This window comes from Thermobia domestica, chromosome 1, assembly GCF_964235325.1.
Source record: "Thermobia domestica chromosome 1, izTheDome1.hap1.1, whole genome shotgun sequence".
Taxonomy (NCBI): Eukaryota; Metazoa; Arthropoda; class Insecta; order Zygentoma; family Lepismatidae; genus Thermobia; species Thermobia domestica.
In genome coordinates, this window is record NC_137454.1 from 67,329,816 (window position 1) to 67,352,368 (window position 22,553).

A 22,553-nucleotide genomic window follows, 5' to 3' on the forward strand; every position below is an offset into this window, starting at 1 on the left:
ACAAATTTCAATTTCGAAAGAACAAGTTACCGTCTATATGGATACGAAATACGTACTTTGAACAAATTTGAGCAATGTATACGTAAGTGAGTAGGCATAGGGGTCAGATTTTCTTCTTTTTTTAAAAAAAGAAGTAAAATTAAAAATTAAAAGATGTCCTATTACTTTATTTTTTAACATTTGTATTGGGAGGATATTTAAATAATAATAATAATAATAATAATAATAATAATAATAATAATAATAATAATAATAATAATAATAATAATAATAATAATAATAATAATAATAATAATAATGATGTTTTAAACACAATTAAAATACTATTGCTTAAAATACCTGAGGACATGCTATTACAGAAACAAAAAATCACTATTGGATCCAGGGGGCGATTATCCCCCCCCCCTTCCTCAGAAGAGAAAACTTTCTTATTTTATATATAAATAAAACCCATCTCAGAGTTTGGAGCTCACATCAAAAGTAGCTCTAATTAGCAGTATTACAACCCACCGCCCCCCAGTCAGTCCTGGATTCGCCCCTGATTGGATTTTATCATCTACCAAGCGAATCCACCAATTATTGTTGTTATTCGTTGGATTGATGCCAGCTATAATTTCTTGGAAGAGGAGAGAAATGTTTGAAGAGCAGTTATTTTTGTATATATTGAAAATAACATTTTTATATTAATTACTTGGTCTCATGAGCGCCGACTACGTGGGTGCTCCGGCACCCACACAAATAATCTTGTGGGTGCTCCGGCACCCACAAGATTTTTAGTTTGGACCCTGGTTTAAACCCGTTTCTCTTGCGTTTAAGTCAGTCGTGTTAGATCGTGTTACCAACTGAGCTAGGGTAACCCCAACTTATCCTTAAATAGAACCGGTACATTTTACTTTATCACAGCACAGCTCTTATGACAGTGTTCATAAAAGATGTTAACTAAAAATAAATCAATCAAATATTGAGACTTTGGACCCTGGTTTAAACCCGTTTCTCTTGCGTTTAAGTCAATCGTGTTAGATCGTGTTACCAACTGAGCTAGGGTAACCCCAACTTATCCTTAAATAGAACCGGTACATTTTACTTTATCACAGCACAGCTCTTATGACAGTGTTCATAAAAGATGTTAACTAAAAATAAATCAATCAAATATTGAGATTTCCCTGAAAAAATATTAGCTTACAAGCCCCGCCGTTAATATGCAGCCACATAAAGTTTGGAAAATCGGCGCCGTTGCTTGGTCTATCTTGAAATACACATCTGGGAGGGGCAATCAGAAAGACCGGATACCACCGGGAAGCACCTACTCCTTGCCCCCTCTAGTATGCGATATCGGGACCAAGGTGATTGTCACTGATGTGAGAACACTCTTATTACATTTCGGCACATGTTAGTTTATGCTGGGATCATGCAGGCACGTAGCCAAGGGGTTGATCCGGACCCCCCCCCCCTTCGAGACCAGAAATGAAAAAATTAAGGGAAGATGAAGCCAAAAGAAACGAAAAGAGAAGAATTAGCGTTTAAAATATAAAGCTACAGCAAGCGTTTGGTTACTCTTTCTTGTGAGCAGCTTTGTGTGGGGTAAAGAAGGTGGGAGTCAAGTTAAAAATGGATATTATTGTAATGGAGCATTCCGAATTCCATCTGGCTCCATGCTAATCGTATGAATTACAAATGACGATCGATAAACCGGTACGATCAGATAGACTTTCAGGTAGAGCTTAAGAAATACCAATAATCACTAATAATACGTATGAGCCTGGCAACATAGATTCCAGTTACATTTGTTAAAGAAATTTTTAATTTCGCTTTTCGCGGCACTAATCCATACTGTCGAAAGAGATCTCGTTGCTATCCTTGACCAAGGATCTTTCCTTGACGGCATTAAACGAAGATAAGAAAAAGAAGAAGAAAAGACAAGAAGAACCGAGTTCGAATGACCACGGAAGACTATATCTTTTGCAATACTTTTTTTATATTCTTTTACCTGAGATTTCTTCATAGTTTGTTACTAAAATACCTGCTAACATATCCTCATTTTATTGTCCTAACAAACCAGTATGGGTACGTTGCCAGTAAAATAGTTTAGATTGATCGAGCTTCTTGTTGGTAACCACAATATTTCATGTCACTCCCTCCCCCCAGTTACGAAATCCTGGCTAAAGGAACCAAAATATTTTAACAGTAAAATAGTTTAGAATGATCCAGTCCCTGGTGTGATAACCTCAGTATTTCGTCACGGACCCCCCTATTACGAAATCCTGGCTACGTGCCTGGTTGATGTCAGTAAGTTTTCTCTGGGTTCTTCCGTTTCCTCTCATTTTCTATTTCAATCGATTATTCCACAATTCACTTCCAATAATCAGCAATCTCATTTAACCTAAAGGACATTTAACGTTGGATGTTAAACTAAATGTTTCATTTCATTTCCATTTTTGAACATATTCCAAATGAATGGTTGTTCGGTTTCCAGATACCAACTGGAATGACGTAGGTCAAAATAGCGCCCAAGGTGACAGCTAAAATAAAAACATTTGGATGTTGATGATTTGGGATCAAATTTAATGTTTTCTACTATGTTGATTTCGAAATAAGTGTTGAGAAAAATTTTAAATATTTCCTTTTGATGATAATTATTTCTTTCTTCTACTCTCTATCCTGTCCTCTTCCTTTTTCAATTTAGATAGATAGATAGATCTTACACTATTTCATATCTTAATTAGGAGAATTACAACTGATTAATGATACTTCATCAGAAACGTCTCTCCCAGCTACGGAGACATTATAGGTATATGTTAACTGCATCTTCAAAACACTGGGCTCTGTCTTTTAAGAAGTACAAGAAGTGGTTTGTTTGCTCACATCAATTGATTTATCATGGATTGATGATGGATGCGGACTTGCAGAGACATTAAGTGGTCCTGGTGCACAGTATCATAAATTATGTTGACCCAAGTATAACAAGCATAAGCTTGACCGTTTAAAGAACAGTTTCAATAAGGGGAAGAAAATACGAAATGCACCATCCTCATCTGAATGCCTCACAATCAGGGGCGGATCCAGGACCGACTTCTGGGGGGGCAGTGGGTTGTCATACTACTACTTTTAAGGGCTTCAAACTTTTGGATGGGTTTTATTTATATATATAAAATAAGAAAGTTTCCTCTTCTGGGGGCCGATCGGTGCGATCGCCCCCCCCCCCCTGGATCCGCCCCTACTTACAATATTGAAATTGTTAACTACACAAGTACCGAAATCGTTTAGTAAGTTCCTCCAGGTTGTTAATAAGAAAGAACAGCTACTCCACCTTCCGGTTTCAGATGATAACTCTGTTGACCAGGTAGGCAGGAAATGGTTGTGTGAACTTTGGAGAAAGCATTTCATCTTATCAATAGAAACGTTCAATTCAGAACAGCTAGTACCTTGCTCATACGAGAAAGCAGATTTATAAAGCAGGCACGAAAATGGAAAGAAGTTTCATTTCATTGATACAAAATAACATTTTTTGCGATGTTATTCCAAATTAAACCTTTTGATATTCATTTAACCTGTTATTAATTATTTCTTTTTCAAATCAATAAATTCGAAAACATTAAAATTAATCCAAACATATCAAATCCCAGCATTTTAAAATTTACTATGTCTTGGGCAATAATAGAGTTGCCATTCGTCCGGGAAAATTTGGGACCGTCACGGAATCGAGATCTGCGTCCCAAAAATATTGCTCGGGACGCTTAAATGTCCCGGATTTCAGGGAAGAATAAAGGAAGGAAATATTATAGTTTGCTTTTTTCACAAGATTATGTATATAGTTATTCTTTTAACTTCTGAGTATGGCAATTCAAAAGTCGAAAAAAAAAAAGGTCATGCTGACGTAAATATACATGCGAGTTATTAAGTTATTAGTTTGTTAAAAATAACAGAAATAAAGTAAAATTCAACGAAAGAAGTTCTTTGAAGATAACAAACGCCGCCAGAATATATTGCCAATACATTTCCTTCTTAATATATATATATATATATAATATACAACTGGAACAGACAAAACGTGTGAAAAGAAACATCATATCTTAAATGAGCTAAAATAGACTCTGAAAGCCACGAAATATAACAGATCCTGAGAAATTTTAAAAAATTGTTTACCATCGGGGAGGGGGTAAATCATCTGTTTACATTTACTTAACTACGGAGGAGAAGGTATACTGAAATGACTAAAAATCTGATTGCGTACTACTTGAACAACAATATCTAATGGAACAAAGTAAATTAGTATATAGCACTTCCTTTCATTTTAAGTATTTGAAAGATTCTCGTAAATTTAGTAGCATCCCAGATTTTCATTTTTTAAATCTGGCAAGCCTAGCAACGAACAAACTAAGTTCCATGCAGGTAGCCAAACATGCAGAATTGTTGCACTTGTTTGTGTTAAGCTCCCTCACTATGAAAAGTTGTACCAATGATAATTTCAGGGGCTTATCCAGGGGGAGAAAACATCTCCGTTGATGCTCAATGCATGTTAACGGTATATTTACAGTTCTTTTTTCAACCCCTACATTTTTTTTATTTAACAATCACCAGATACAGCAAATGGAAAGGATTTGGGAAGGTATCGGCCGGGGCCTGTTTAGTAGGTACCATCCCGGCATTTGCCTGGTAGAACTGAGGGAAACCCTGGATAAACCTCAGTCAGGATGGTCGGCAGCGGGATTCGAACCCACGACCTCCCGAATGCGAAGCCAACACTCTACCACTTGAGCTACTTCGCTCGGTATTTTTGAAAGTTTGAAAGTGAACATTTTGAACATGAACATTTTGAAAGTTAGTCCTCCACCTAGTTAAAATATTCTGAAATCACTACTGAATTGGACAACAGTTCAACAATTTAGATTTTTCCAGTGCCCCCACGATGTTGACTGAGAATGAAGTGAAATAAGCGTAATAACAATCTACATATATGTAGTTAATAAGCAGGGGAAAGGAATTTGCCGTATCCCCACCCCATCCAAGAGAACCATAAATACAAAAATATATTTGTTAATGAAACTCATATTAAAAAGATTTAATAATACCGATAAATGGAGTACCTGCAAGTTAAAAAATGGGGGAAAAAATTACAATAAGTAAGAACGTGAATCACGATACTAAAAACATGGAACCTATTACTTCGGAAAATTTCAAACTACTACTCGGGTTTGTAATCGAAACATTGTACTCCAGTCAAACTTCCTCCGTGAGCCTAAGGGGGAGCATCCTCTTTTCATTTTTCTCAAAATTTTATCTGAATAATAATAGTCATAATTCTGGAATTAAAATACTGTTTTAAAAAGGAAGTCTAAAAACTTCTATGAAATAAATTACATAGTTCAAAAACAGATAGGCAATTAAAAAAAAAATGCGAATGGGAAACTTCGGGTATGGAGAAGGAGATAAAGTGGAAAATATTTTAGTTGAGTTATTGAAGCTGAAAAGATGCTAATGCCACATTTTTTTCCCTTTTATTATCAAATCTTCCCTAAAGTTTATTCAAGGAACGTTCAGTACCTCATGTAAACAAATACACGTGGTGGTTCTTTGATTTTATTGGTTAGAGAGCCCTAGAACACCCATGCGACAGAAGAAAATGGTCCTTGCTTATAAGGCTCATTACCAGAATTCCTTAGAATTAGACAACAGAAACAACACTTTATCTAAGAACTAAACTGAATTAATGCAATAAAAGAGAATACGCATGCACTGAAAGTGGTTTTGACCCAACTTTAGCGCGAATCACAGTTAACAATATGGCCACATGCGGGGAATAAGTAGAACATCGACAGTAGTACAAGCACGTGCTTGTCGAAAGAAGCGCTGACCGATAGCCAATCATCCGATGACTGGCGGAGTAATACAATTCTGCAATGTTTACATCAGGATCAGAAGGTTCGTTGAATGACGTATAGTTTGTTTAGTGTACCATTTCTAAGATAGTAATTATGTGAGCTATAATAAAGAAAATTTGTTTTTGTTTTTGCTTCTAATTTTTCTTTTTTTTTTCTTCACTTTTCTCTTTACAAAAAAATACGTACAATACAAATACACCTGCAAACAATGGGTGCGATTTTGCTGCTTTGACCACACCACTGTTTCCAACATCTGAGAACAAAATTATCGATTTTGTCTTTAAAATTATCGTATATTACAAAAAATTATCGTATATTCGTTATGAACGTAATAATTGTACAAACAAACAATACTATAAATAATAGCAATAACATATAATAAATATAGTAATCTTCAGTTTCGAACTCCAAATTGGTGTCATTATCCTTATCATCTTTTTACCCTAATTTGTCTCGCCATATACAGTATGTTTGACTATTTCATTGTCTCGATCATTAATTAATTGGGTTAAAATTGGACACAGTTCTGTGCACACTGGGCAGCGAGCATTATATCACTTGTTGTACTTGACTGCAATTTGTTTCTTAATGGTGTTTTTATGAAGTTCATTTTTGAAAATACACGCTCACAATCAGCACTAGTATGTGACAAAAGCTAACATATTTAATACCTAGGTATAACCTTTTCCAATCCTAAAAATTCGTGATTTCCATGGGAGTCTTTAGCATTTTTGATAAAAAAAAATAAAAAATTCGTCCACTTGCCAGGCCGGTAGCCAGCACTAAAATGTAAGGGCCCGGCTGAAGTGAGGGGGGGCGATCCAACCATATTGTAGTTCATTTGCAAGCCTACTGTGAAAGTTTTAGGGGGGATTCGGCCCCCTAACCCCCCTGGATACGGGCCTGCCACTTCCTTAGATCGTAGATCTTTAGGAAGCACTGCGTAAGTTAGTGCTCTCCACTGATCGTCTGTATTATTGTACATCATGATTGTTTTTCGGGATAACTCTCTGTACATCTCTCATTTGTGGAAAAATGTTGGTGACCTTGCAGCACTTTTTCATAATGCTACTTCAGGTGTTAGCTAATGTAAACTTTGCAAAACAGTATTACCAAAATTATATCTTTTTTTATTATTATTATTTAGCAGCAAGAAACTAAGGAATTGCTGCACCTTGCAATAGAAATATGTTATTTTTTATTTTTCTGTAGTATACTCATCTTACTGATTTATTTTAGCGATTTAAAAACCTCAGTCTGTGTATTTTATCATTCTTTCATGCAAACCTTCAATTCATTTGCAATTTATATATGTCCGTTTTTGCTAAATTTAGCTGCGAAACGTCCCTAGATTAGGGAAATTTCCTTCAAACTACGATCACTGAAAAGATGAGGATCAAGAATTTATGTTTCAAAAAAAAAAAAAAAGAAAGAAAAAAAGAAAGAAAAGAAAGAAAGAAAGAAAGAAAGAAAGAAAGAAAAACTTCACAGGAAATTAATATGACGATACCCAAGTGGAAGAAGCGAAATTAAATAAAGCTTATTATAGAAAAGGGGTGTTATTGAATGTTGTATATTCTTTGAACAAGTTCAAGATTATGTGACTATCGTAAGGTCAAACTTCACCAGTACAGCAAACTGCAAAGAACAGAATTCGTAAACCAACTGTAGTAATAGTAAGAAAGACTTTTCATGAGAAACATAGCACATTTGAATAGAAATTGAAGACCTGTTTCCAGTAACGTAACTAGGGGGACAAACACGGCTTGTGTCCCGGGCGCCGGATTGGGAGGGCGCAAAATTGGGCAAATATTCGGGGAGCGTTTTGGCTTGGTTGGTCAGGGGGAGGTAACAACTAGCGTAGTTACGTCGTTGCCTGCTTCACTGAAGAAAGAAAGAAAAATAAAAGGATATGGGCATTTCAGAAGCCAAGTATGCAAGGATTCGATCAAATGTTGCAAACTTTACACTCTTCAGAAGAGAGGGACGCAATTTTGGGGGGAATTGTGCTGACAATAGATGAATCACAGATTCCATTATTCAACTCAGAAACAAAATGGCAGTCGATGCAGTGGAAACACAGATTCAAAACTCTTTTAAAAATTTCGTCAGGTGGCATCCAATGAGAAGATGCTGTACACTATCTTCTGGGGTTCCCAGATGACAGACGGTAGCCGTGGGTCCGTGAAAGTTTCAGTCCAACGCTAATCGAAGCTTAGCTAACTTAAATTTATTGAGCTATAATACTGTAAGTCTTTTTTTTTTTTTTTTTTTTTTTTTTTTTTTTTTTTTACCCATTATAGAGGTGTTGCACAACTTAGAAGTTACGAAATACTGTAGTGATTTTCGTTTTAACTAACTTCTTCGTTATCCGACCAGGTGGTGGTCGGTTAACAGATAGTCTGCTGTATATGGAAATTCGTCGCAAACATAGAATAATACTGCAAATTTTTGATACGTTAAAATATTAGGAATACTTTCAAATATGTAGGATTAAGATTAACAGACCAAAATCATGTCCAAGAAGAAATCAAATGTCGAGTGAAAATAGCGAATTCGTATCAACATTCAGTGCAAACTCTTGAATTCTGTCGAAGAATGTGAATAGGGATTTGGATTAGAAATTAGATTTCTGAGCTTTAGGCATCATGGGCCATGTTGGCCCGTCACGTTTGAGGGATGACGTCCCTCGGCAATCGCACTATCCGAGGAAAGAGAAGGAAGAAAGGATTGGGGAAGGAGAACAAATTAATCCGGAAGTGATCAGAACTTGAGGGCCTACTCTCGGGGTTGAATCGACTTCGAACTCAGCAAGCCCTGTAAGTGAATAATGAGCCAGTACCGGAGGCGAGTACGAGCTCCAATAAGGCTAACGAGTCTAAGCTCTTAGTGAGTGCGAGCGTAATGAGATTATTGAACGCAAGACGCAATGAGTGCGAGCTTCATTGAAGATGGCCAGCCAGAACTCGATTGAGTGCGAGCCAGGGATACTAGTGAATGAGAGCATCATTGAAAGTAGTAAGCCAAAACCTACCTTCCCAGAACGGTGTCCCGACAAAACGTACCAGCGACAAAACGTACCACTTGAATTTTCACGACAAAACGTACCACTTCTGACGACCTGTCATAAATGACAACCAATCATGGATTAATTAAAGTATTTCTGATATTTAATCCGCGACAAAACGTACCACTTATATACATTACAACCTGTCTTGGACTAATTAAAACATTTCGGATATTTAATCTGCGACAAAACGTACCACTTCAAGTATTTATTTTTATTATTTTTTTTTTTTTTTTTTTACAGCGTGTTCACAGATTATTCTCCAGATCGAACAAACTTCTCTTAAAGGTTCTGTACGTGACAAACGTAACATTAAACACGTTTATCAGCGAGTAAGAGAACACGAGTCTTCCAAAATACATTAGACCAATGTGGATGCTTACATATCTAACAAAAGAGAACATCATGTTAAGAAACTACTTCCTCATGAACAGGTAAAACAACGGGTATAATGTTGAGAAGAACAGACAGGTAATGTATCGAGTTGTCAAAGTGCAGAAACTCATTGGTAAAAGAGGGCTCATTTACAGAGGAAATGTAGCAGCCTATAAACTGAAGCACACAGCTATAGATCATGGAAACTTTTTGCATATTATTCCTTTCTTAAGCAAATTTGATCTTCCGCTTAAAAGTAATTTAGATAAGGTCACCGAGAAGAGTCATATAAGAGGAAGTAAGCAGGATAGTGGTCACATAACTTTTACTAAACACGGTGAATTTAGTTTTGAATGCTACCAACACACTTATCAGAGAAGATATTTCAAAAGAAGTCTCTCAAGCTCAACATTTTGAAGACACTACTCAAGATATAGTAATTTCAGGCCGGTGCTCTGTTGTTTTACGGTATGTTGTTAAAATGGTTGTTAAACAAAGTATTGTTGTCATTGTAAAATGCATATCTACCACAGGCCAGTGTCCTTGCGGTTTACTGCTGGAAATTCTGCAGAAGTTGAACCTTGATATTAAGAAGTGTATTGGAAATTCAACCGATAGCTCAAGTAACATGCAAGGACAATATTCGGATTTTTTCAATTCACCTATGATCAGTTACACGTATGATTCAGTTAATTTTGAGTTTAACGGCCCTTTTAGCAGCGAGGCTATATGAGACGGGACATACTGATTTACGGGAAATCCGAAGTACATGAGCTCCCGCCAGGAATCGAACCCAGGTCTCCCACGACAAAGGCGCATACGCTAACCGCTTAACCACTAAGAAACTCAGTTACACGTGTGGTGTTACGCTCATATACTCAATCATGTCATATGTGATCTGACAAAAAATTACATTGATTCTGTGTCATTGTTCTGCTGAATGACTGTGCGATATTTATGCGTGAGTCTTATCAGCGAATGGACATTTGGAAGATCAAATGTTAACAAAGGCTGGTCATTTTTCGAACCCAGAAAGTGCTTTGTATATAGAGTTGACCATAATAATTAAGAAAATTGCTTCTACAGAAAATATAGAACCAAAAGCTAGGTGTAAAGCGAAAGGATATATAAAAGATCTTCTCAAGTTCAAAACAACTCGGACAGCACAAATGTTCCTTAAGATATTTCAAGTGACGACCTCTCTGTCAAACTATCTCCAAATAGAGGGTGGTTGCAGTGTAGTCCTATCGGGTGGTTGCAGTGTAGTCCTATCGGGTGGTGTAGACTACTCTGTTCCAAGTGAAAGAGTAGAGAGATGATTTTGAATCCGTTAAGAATGCAGCATTAAGCTTTGCAGAATGGGCCAATAACAAATATGAAGACTTAAAACGTGATTTCTTCTTCTTTTTTTTCTATTGACCTGTCGACAATTCGCCTTCAGAGATGGACAAAGATTTTCCTCATATTCAGATTTTCCTGTGAATATGAAGATGAAGCTGCTTCTATCCAATGACCAAGTACTGCATCGAAGAATTCAACACAATATTGGACATGGTAGTTTCGAGTATTTCTTCAAGATTCAAGAAGCAATGTACTTTATGGATTATTTGGACCCTAGACACTTCAACCAAGTAACAGAACTTCCAGACGTGCCTTTCGATAAACTTACATATTTTCTGAAAAACTTCAGTAAAGAAGTCACCAAGGATACTATAAGTGTATTCTCTTGGACTTTTGAAGGACGTGGATATCCTTGAAAGTCAGTTTTGATGACGAACACAACCGAGAAAAAATGACTGTTCTGATGGTGCAAGTGATTCAGAATTAGAAGAAAATACATTTGTTTACAAGGAAAGCGAATACAAAACGTGTTGCAAAATTGTCCAATGTGCTGCTTTTTAAATTTGCAGAATTGTAAATTTTGCATTAATACTTACCCAGGTTTCCAGCATACAATTTTTTATTGACTTTGCCCGTAACTCAAGTAACATGTAAAAGAATTTTTTCAAAACTGAAATAAACTGAAATACATTAAAAATAGGCTAACGAGTACCATGTCTCAGGAACATTTGAAAACATTTATGTTGATGTCTATTGAAAAAGATTTATTAAAAAATATTTCGAATGCAAAAGCGATAGATACAGTAGCATCAAAAGCTAGTATACTAAAACATCTGCTAGTTTTGTAATATAGTATACGTTCTCCTTGAACTTCATATAATATTTTGAACAATTCAGAATAATATACTGATGAAAGAATATCAGGTTTTAATTGTCAATTGTTAATACTATTGACTTACTGTAGAAAGAAAACTGTGCAACTTGATTTGTGACATGGAGATGCTGGTGGCCCTTGTGGGAGAAAGCGCCCGCGCCCCTCTAATAATACCTATCCATCCCTGGTCCAAAGCCTGGATAAAGTGTGATGGAAATCAGCAAATATTCAAATATTGCATATGCAAGATTCTTGCTGGTCTGGTGAGAATCTTGCAGGTATGGTCTTGGTGTTGCGAGAATCTTGCAGGCATGGTCTTAGTCTTAGCCTTAGTCTTAGTCTTGGTCTTGCATCGGTACTTTTCTCACCACCAATCTGTTCAACTTTTAACCTTATTTTGGTCGATATATATATATACTTATATGCTGTCCTATCAAGTGGTACATTTTGTCGCCTGTCATTATTTGATGGCTGTTTGGAAGACTCTTCGCAAGTAGCCCTGCAGTCAAGTGGTACGTTTTGTCGCTTGTCATTATTTAAAGTGTTTTTAGAAAACCCTTCACAAGCATCCCTCAGGGTAAGTGGTATGTTTTGTCGGTGGTACGTTTTGTCGCTAGTACGTTTTGTCGCGTATTCCCCAGAACATCTGATCGTATATTGTGTTATGCAACCCGTGTTTCAAATATCAATGGCCGGTTGCATATTTTCATAATACTATTTTTTACCAAGTCGCGAAAAAAAAATAAAACAGAATTTCGTTTGTAATTTTACCATTTGTTTCAAAATTTGAAGAAAAACAATGTACATTAGTAAATTAAGTACATCATCATCATAATTTGGTACGCACGTTAAATATTTTATTCCTAATATGAAATTTAGAAGTAATAATAAGAATAAAAAAGAAATAACTGATTTTTATTGTTACCACACTATCTTGTATTACGTATTAGGTTGTATTGTATTGAGAACATCGTCAGTTGCAATTCCCTTCAGCCTTTTTCTTCTCTTAATAAAACTTTCAAACTCACATTGACAGAATAATTGTACAATGTTAACAGTGTTTAACGAAAAGAAAAATGTTTCTAAAGAGGATATATTTATACCGATCGATAGATCCTACCGAATTCAACAAACTGATTTACATGATTGAAAATTTTCATGTGTAGTCTTCGAGAAATGAGAGGAAAAGATTCTTTTAGAAAGCTAAAAAATTTATGTTGTACGTACAATATAATAATCATGCCACCCATGAAGATGAAACTATGAAAGAAAATGATTTAAAAAATAATTCGCGGAGGTCTTCAGCTCAATAGTCCTTCTAAATACGCCACTCTACTCCAAACAGCCGTTACGGTCTGCGCGAAGTTCCCGCCCTTCAGCTCTAAACATAGCAACTGTTCAAAAAAAAAAAAAAAAAAAAGTACAAAACTGTAATTTTCTTGTTCCTTCCCCCTGACGAGGGCGTCCTAGGGCTTACTTTAAGAGGTGGTGATGTTTAGAGTTTATGACCAGTAAATATATTGTCGAAAGATAAAGGGCCAAAAAAGACGTTAAGACCTATTAAAAAACTTTAAAAACAATAAACAAACAAAAAAAACACCGAAAAAGGAAAAAAAAAAGACAAATATAATCCACCATTTCCTGGCCTACAATGACCCAAAATGAACATATACAGTATTATGTTAAGCCTTTTCTTCGGGCACTCGTAAAAAAGGATTTTTCCTCAAATTCCGGGCCCTATTTATTAGGTACTGATTGTGGAATTCGTGAACGGAAATCCACTTTCAAAATTATCAGATATTTCTGTAAGGTTTTGGTGGCTATCAACAAGATGAACGGTTCCTACTCACGTAGCCACTGACAAATTATTATTATTTATGATGTCCTTTTGTTAGGACGTCCGTCCGTTCGTTACTCAGCATAATTCTTCAACGAAAGTAAACTTCCGAATTCTGTTCTACTGTAATAGATAGCCAGGGCGATAATCTCAGCAGAGTTCATTAAGGGAGTCAATTCATTAACATCTTCACCGGTGACGGTGACTTTAACGGTATTTTTCATATCTCATTTTTTTACTATTGAAACAAAGGTAGTAGAAGTTATAATCGGGTCAATAGATGGAAGCACACATCTTCCAGTGGTTTCCATCTACCGGACAAAATTCAAACTTCTAGTGTGTGATCGGTTTTACTAGGAATTACATTTCTGGGGTTTGGGTATCTATGGCCAAGTTAGCCCGTCACGTATGAGGAAAGACGTCCCTCAGTTATCACACTGTCCGAGGAAATGGAAGGAAGAAAGGATTAGGGAAGGAAGGAAAGGGCATGGGAACAGTATGTTAGGTATCATCCCGGTATTTGCCTGGTGTGAATCAGGAAAACCTCACTGAGGATGGCTGGCCTGAAGAACCTTTTACACTTTTTCGATCGAGTGTCCCCACCGGGAATTGAACCCGAGACCGCTCGCACCAAAGATGAGAGCGTTAGCGATTACGCTACGCGGGGCCACGGTCGTTTTTACAGCATACTAGAGGTCGTTATTATTATTATTATTATTATTATTATTATTATTATTATTAATAATAATAATAATAATAATAATAATAATAATAATAGAAAATGGATCGATCTGGAATAGCATTAGCCAACTCACGAGCCCCTGGGAAATTGAGCACAGTACACCGTGAACCCACGGTCTTTTACGACCTCCATTTTAGGGGTGAATTTGTTCCCTTTTATGAGCACTTTTTAAGGGGTGTATTCGTTCTCTTTTACGACCACTTTTTAAGGGGTGAACTCGTTCCCTTTTATGAGCATATTTTTCAACCCCTACGAACATCACACAGCAGAGCAGGTAACACATAAGACTCGTTTCCTTTTATGAGCATATTTTCCAACATAGCAAACTATGAACACACAGATATACATAGCACAGCTAATAAAAGAGCATGGCTTATTTTCCATCCCCTATTTTAACATAGCAGAAATTACACTGAGACTATGAACACATAGCAGAGCATAAGACTACGTAACACACAACCACCTCCATTTTAGGGGTGGACTCGTTTTCCAACCCCTATTTTAACATAGCAGAACATCAGACTTCAACCCTTAATTGAACATAGCGCATCAGACAGAGACTACGAAACATAGCAGGGGTGAACTCGTTTCCAACCCCTATTTGAACATGAGACTATCAACACATAGCAGAGCATAAGACTACGTAACACATAACAACCTCCATTTTAGGGGTGGACTCGTTTTCCAACCCCTATTTTACCATAGCAGAACATCAGACTACGTAATATATAACAGATTCAACCCCTATTTGAACATAGCGCATCAGACAGAGACTACGAAACATAGCAGGGGTGAACTCGTTTCCAACACCTATTTGAACATAGCAGAAATTACATAAGACCACCCCTATTTGAACTCAAAGAAAAATGTATTTCTCGTTAAAAAAAAAAAGCCAACAAATTTTCTGCTTAGTACAAAAACTGAATGGGTTACACAGATTTATACCTTTGTATATTTGAGTACTACAAAATTAAATAAAATGGCCCTTCTCCGTTTTCTTCTGTAGAACATTCAATTTTATTCCTTCGTTTATTTTAGTAGTACAAAACTGAATAGGTCACCGAAATTTATTCCTCCTTTGGTTTCTCTTTTTTGTTGGTACATAAGAAAATAGTCCATCCAAATTTTATTCGTTCTTCACTGCTTTTTTCTTATTTTGCTTGGTACAAAACTAAATATTCTACCCAAATTTATTCCTTCATTTATTTGATTAGTACAAAATGTTAGTTCTTTCCTTTTTCTTCTTGCTACAAAATTGAATTGCAATTTACAAATAAATGCGCATCATACCCAGACAAATTATGGAAGAAGGTTAAAATACTTAAAACCTAATCACTCGTAAACGGCGCCACATATTGATATGGTGTTTCCATATTTAGTAATTGGTCATCAACTGCTACAAGTTCCAAAATAATGATCATCGACGTCAAAGGTCAAAATACTTAAAACCTAATAACTCGAAAACGGAGCCACATATTGAGATGGTGTTTTCAAATTTAGCAATTATTAAGGCTTAAATATTTTGACCTTTGACCTCGATGATCATTATTTTGGAACTTGTAGCAGTTGATAACCAATTACTAAATATGGAAATATGGTCCTTTTTGTGTTTTTGGTCTACCCAATTTCTTGACCATGTTGTACTATTTAAACAAACAAAGGAATACATTTGTGTGACCTATTCACTTTTATAGCAAGCAGAAAAAGCCCCTTTTAGTTTTATACCAACCACGAAGGTCCATTATACTATTTTGTATTACTCTAATAAATTTGGGTGGTCTATTTCATTTTTGTAACAATCAGAAGAAAAGATTAGAATTTTATACCTTTGTGGTGTTACATTTTGTATATTTTTTTGTGTCATCCAGAGAACAATTTAAATTGACTCTCCCGTCACTAAGAAATGCTCATAAAATATTTGAACGTGAGATTTAACAAACCAGAGTTGCGTAATAATTCAATTATAACTTAATTGTATAGAACAGACTACATAGCAATTAGCGTTCTAAAGAAAACTGATGAATGACGACAAATCATAACAGCATACTTGGCCATGGAGAATACATAGCACATGGCTCATTTTTCAACCCTTATTTTACCATAACAGAAATCACAGAGAGACTATGAAACATCGCGAAGTCCATCTCTATTTAAACATAGTCCATTTTAGGGGTGGACTCATTCTCTGTTATGAGCATATTTTCCAACCCTTATTTTATCAAAACTAAATACTCCACGGTTTATTTCAGTAGTACAAAATGAGATAAAAAACTCAGCTAGTTAAAATAGCCCTTCTTCGCCTTTTTAAAGGTTAGTACAGAAGAAAATAGACCACTCAAATTTATCCCTTCGTTTGTTTAAATAGTACAAAAGGTATAAGATTCTGAGCCAGTTAAATATGGCACTTCTTGTTGGTACAAAATTGAATAGGTCACTCAAATTTATTTCTTCGTGTATTTAAATACTACAAGATGATATAAAATACTCAGCTAGTTAAATTGAACTTTCATTTTTGAGAACACAAGTTATTTCTTTCCTTCACTTGAATAGCACGAAAAAGTACAGAAATTATGAACTTGTTAAAATGGTCCTTCTTAGTTTTTTTCTGGTTTGATACAAAAACAGAACATTCAAATTTGTTCTTTTGTTACATAAATTCTAAGCTAGTTAAAATTGTCATTTCTCGTTTGTTTAAATAGTACAAAAGGTATCTGATTCTGAGCCAGTTAAAATGCCATTTCTCATTGGCACAAAATTGAATAGGTCACTTAAATTTATTATTTCGTATATTCAGCTAGTTCATTTTTTCCTCGTTGGTATAAAAAGTAGAACATCGAAATTATAAACTTATTAAAATGATCCTTCTTCAGGTTTTTCTGATTGATACAAAAATATAACATTTCAGTAATTCAAAAGTTACATAAATTCTAAGCTAGTTAAAGTGGCTCTTCTTCTCTTTTCCAGTTTGTACAAAAGAAAATAATCCACCTAATCTTCACTTCTTTTTCTAAATATTCTATTCCTTCGTTTATTGGAGTAGTACAAAATGGTATAAAAGTCTGAGTTAGTTAAAATGAACCTTCTTCGGTTTTTTGTTTATTTGAGTAGTACAAAATGGCATTTCTCGTTGGTATAAAATTGAATAGGTCATTCAAATTCATCTTTCGTTTGTTTAAATAGTTAAAATGGCATATCTTTGCTTTTCTTCTGATTGGTACAAAAATAAAATAGACCACTGAAAGTTGTTCCCTCTATTATTTGAATAGCACAAAAAGGTATAAAATGACCCTTCTTTGATTTTCTTGTGATCGGTACAAAAATAAAATTTCGTTTATTTGAGTAGTACAAAATTGTATAGAAATATTGAACCTTCTTCATTTTTTTTGATTCATACAAAGATAAATACTCCATCCAAATTTGAGTAAAATGGTCCATGTTCGCTTTCTCAAATTTAGCCCTTCGTTTTGCTTAAATAATACAAGATGACATATAATTCTCAGTTAGTTAATATGACATATCTTTACTTTCTTTCTTATTAGTCCATTTGAAAAGCCCAAAAAGGTACAGAAATTCTGCGCTAGTTAAAATTGTTCCTTTGATTTCTTTCTCATTAATACAAAAGTAAATAAGCCACTCAAATTTATTCCTTCTTCACTTTTTTTCTGCTTTGTACAAAATTGAATAGATCACACAAATTTACTAAATCAAGAAACGTTATCTCAATATGTGGTTTCATTTACGAGATTGACCTTTGACCTCGATGACCATTATTTTTTGGAACTTGTAGTAGTTGATCTATTGCTAGATTTGGAAATAGCACTTCAATACGTTGCTCCGTTTAAGAGTTATTAGGTTTTAAGTATTTTGACCTTTGACCTTGAAGATCATTGTTTCGAAACTTGTAGTAGTTGATGACCAATTATTAAATGTGGAAACAACACCTCAATATGTGGATCCATTTTCGAGTTATTAGGTTTTAAGTATTTTGACCTTTGACTTCGATGGCCACTATTTTTGAAACTTGTAGTAGTTGATTACCAATTACTATATGTGGAAACAGCACCTCAATATGTGGATTCATTTTCGAGTTATTAGGTTTTAAGTACTTTGACCCTTGACCTCGATGATCATTATTTTGGAACTTGTAGTATTTGATGACCAATTACTAAATGTGGAAACAACACCTCAATATGTGGATCCATTTTCGAGTTATTAGGTTTTAAGTATTTTGACCTTTGACCTCGATGGTCATTATTTTGGAACTTGTACTAGTTGATGACCTCTTGCTAAATGTGGAAACACCACTTCGATATTTGGCCCCGTTTTCGAGTTATTAGGTTTTAAGTATTTTGACCTTTGACCTCGATGGCCACTATTTTTGAAACTTGTAGTAGTTGATGACCAATTACTATATGTGGAAACAGCACCTCAATATGTGGATCCATTTTCGAGTTATTAGGTTATAAGTACTTTGACCTTTGACCTCAATGCTTATTATTTTGGAACTTGTAGTATTTGATGACCAATTACTAAATGTGGAAACAGCACCTCGATATGTTGTTTCGTTTTTGAGTTTGACCTTTGTTCACGATGGTTAGTAGTTTAGGGACATGCTTATGTCATTTCTGCTATATTAAATTAGGGGTTGGGAACGAAATCAGTGCTACGTTAAAATAGGGGTGGAGAATGTGTTCATAAATTTCTGCTTTGTTAAAATGTTCAAATAGGGGTTGAAAAAGTAATTATAAAAGAGAACGAGTACACCCCTAAAAAGTGCTCATAAAAGAGAGCGAGTGCACCCCTGCTATGTTACGTAGTTTTATGTGTTATCTACTATGTTAAAATAAGGGTTGAAAAAAGTGCTCATAAAAGGGAATGAATGAATACACCCTTTAAAATGACTATCTTTGCTCATTGTCAGCTATTTCTGTTATGTTAAAAGATGTTCTGTTATGTTAAAGGGTTGGAATGAGTACACCCCTGCTATGTTATATAGTCTTGTGTTTGTACAGAAATATTGAACTAGTTAAAATGGACCTTCTTCATTTTTTTTGGTTCACACAAAGATAAATACTCCACCCAAATTTGAGTAAAATGATCCATGTTCGCTTTCTCAAATTTAGCCCTTCGTTTTGTTTAAATAATACAACATGACATAATTCACAGCTAGTTAATATGGCATATCTTTGCTTTCTTTCTTGTTAGTCCATTTGAATAGCTCAAAACGGTACAGAAATTCTGCGCTAGTTAAAAAGGTCTTTTTTCGCTTTTTCTGGTTGGTACAATTTTATTCTTTCGTTTATTTGAGTAGTACAAAATGGTATAAAATACTCAGCAAGTTAAAATTGTTCTTCTTTGTTTGGTATCAAAAAGTAGAACACCCAAATTTGTTCTTTCGTTCATTGGGCTAGTATAAAGGTATATAAATTCTGAGTTAGCTAAATTGGACCTCTTCGATTTTTCTGGCTAGTACAAAAACAGGTGACTCAAATTTATCCCATCGTTTGTTTAAATAGTACAAAAAGGTATAAAAATTCTCATGGGTCTTCGCTTTTTCTGATTAGTACGATTTTGTTCTTTCGTGAAAATACTCAGCTACAAAATTAAATAGCTCACTCATATTTATGCCTTCGTTTATTAGACTAGTTTAAAATGATATAAAATGATCCTTTTTTGCTTATTCCTTTGTTTGTTGAAATAATACAAAATGGTATAAAATACTCAACTTCGGTTTTTCAAATTAAATAGCTCACTCAAATGCATTACTTCGTTTAATTGATTTTAGAGTTGACACAAATTATAAGTCCTTTGTTTATTTGAATACTCCAAAATGGTGCAATTTCTTTTTTTCTCGGTGGTACAAAACTAAATACTCCATTGTTTATTTGAGTAGTAAAATTATATAAAATAGTCCTTCTTCGTCTTTTTCTGAGCCAGTTAAAATGCCATTTCTTATTGGTACAAAATTGAATAGGTCACTTAAATTTATTATTTCGTATATTCAGCTAGTTCATTTTTTTCTCGTTGGTATAAAAAGTAGAACATCGAAATTATTCTTTCGTTACAGGAATTATGAACTTGTTAAAATGATCCTTATTCGGGTTTTTCTGATTGATACAAAAATAGAACATTTCAGTAAGTTCAAAAGTTACATAATGCTCAATTTTCGTTTGTTTAAACAGTACATAATGAGCTAGTTAAAGTAGCTCTTCTTCTCTTTTCCAGTTAGTACAAAAGAAAATAATCCAGCTAAATTTCATTCATTCTTTACTTCTTTTTTTTCTGGTATTCCTTCGTTTATTGGAGTAGTACAAAATGGTATAAAAGTCTGAGTTAGTTCAAATAATTTTTTCGGTTTTTTTTGTATATTTGAGTAGTACAAAATGGCATTTCTCGTTGGTACAAAATTGAATAGGTCCTTTCGTTTGTTTAAATAGTTAAAATGGCATATCTTTGCTTTCTTTCTCGAAGTAAACCAATCATATTTATTCATTCTTCACTTCTCTCTGCTTGGTACAAAACTGAATAGGTCCCACAGGATTTGTTTAAAGTTATTAAAGCTTAAATATTTGATCTTTGACCTCGATAGTCAGTACTTTTGGAACATGTAATAGTTGATGACGTATTACTAGATTTGGAAACAGCACCTCAATACGTTACTCTGTTTAAGAGTTATTTGCGTTTAAATATTTGGCCTTTGACCTGGAAGGTCATTATTTTGGAACTTGTAGTAGTTGATGACCAATTACTAAATTTGGAAACACCATCTCAATATGTGGCTCCGTTTTCGAGTTATTAGGTTTTAAGTATTTTGACCTTTGACCTCGATGGTCATTATTTTGAAACTTGTAGTAGTTGATGATCAATTACTAAATTTGGAAACACCATCTCAATATGTGGCTCCGTTTACAAACTATTAGGTTTTAACTATTTTGACCTTTGACCTCGATGGTCATTATTTTGGAACTTGTAGTACCTGATGACCTATTGCTAAATGTGGAAACACCACCTCAATATGTTGCTTCATTTACGAGTGCTTGGGTTTTAAGTGTCATACAAAGGGCGTATCCCACATAAACTATAAGACCCAGGTAAAAATATTGTAGTAGTTGATAACCAATTACTAAATATGGAAACATCTCAATATGTGGTTCCGTTTTCGAGTTATTAGGTTTTAAGTATATTAACCTTTGACCTCGATGACCACTAATTTTGGGACATGTAGTACCTGACGACCTATTGCTAAATGTGGAAACAGCACTTCAGTATGTGGATCCATTTTCGAGTTATTAGGTTTTAAGTATTTTAACCTTTGACCTCGATGGTCATTATTATTGGAACTTGTAGTACCTGATGACCAATTACTAAATGTGGAAACACCACCTCAATATGTTGCTTTGTTTACGAGTGCTTGGGTTTTAAGTGTCATACAAAGGGCGTATCCCGCATAAACTATAAGACCCAGGTGGAAATAAATATGATATTCGTAATCAGCATGTCCGAAAACTCCCATATACCGAGTTTCATCCAAATCGGTTAAAATTGTCATAGAGAGGGCGTATCCCACATAAACTATAAGACTCAGGTAAAAAGAATTCTTTGCTATGTAATCTCCTATGTCCGTAGGCTCTGTGGGAAATAGGGGTTAGAAAAGGGAACAAGTACATCCCCATTATTCTCTAGTTTGTTGCTGTGTTCGAATAGGGGTTGGAAACGATACTCATAAAAGAGAATAAATACACCCTTAAAAATGGACTATGTTCAATTAGGGGTGGAATGAATTTGCTATGTTCAAATAAGGGTAGAAAAAGTGATCATCAAAGAGAATGAATACACCCCTTAAAATGACTATCTGTAGACCGTGGGTGGACGGTTCAGTAATCTTTGCTATAATGTGCTCATTGTCTGTGTTAAAATAGGGGTTGGAACGAGTACACCCCTGCTTTATGTATTATTTGCCATGGTAAAAATAGGGATGGAAGTGATCATACGAGTCCACCTCTTAAAGATTATCTGCTCTACTATGTGTTCGTAGTCTCCATGTATTCTCTGCTATGGTAAAATAAGGGGTGGAAAAAGTACGTAATCTTATGTATTATCTGCTATGTTAAAATAGGGGTTGAAAAAGTGATCATAAAAGGGAACGAGTTCACCCTCTAAAATGTACTGATAAAAGAGAACGAGTACACCCCCTAAAATGGACTATGTTTAATCTTCGCTATGTTTTGTAGTCTCTGTGTGATTTCTGTTATGATAAAATTAGGGTTGAAAAATGAGCCATACTCTTTTATTAGCTGTGCTATGTTCAAATAGGGGTGGAACGAGTCTTATGTATCTGCTGTGTGTTTGTAATTTCTGCTATGTTAAAATAGGGGTTGAAAAAGTGATCATAAAAGAAAACGAATACACCCCTAAAAGTGCTCATAAAAAAGAATCTT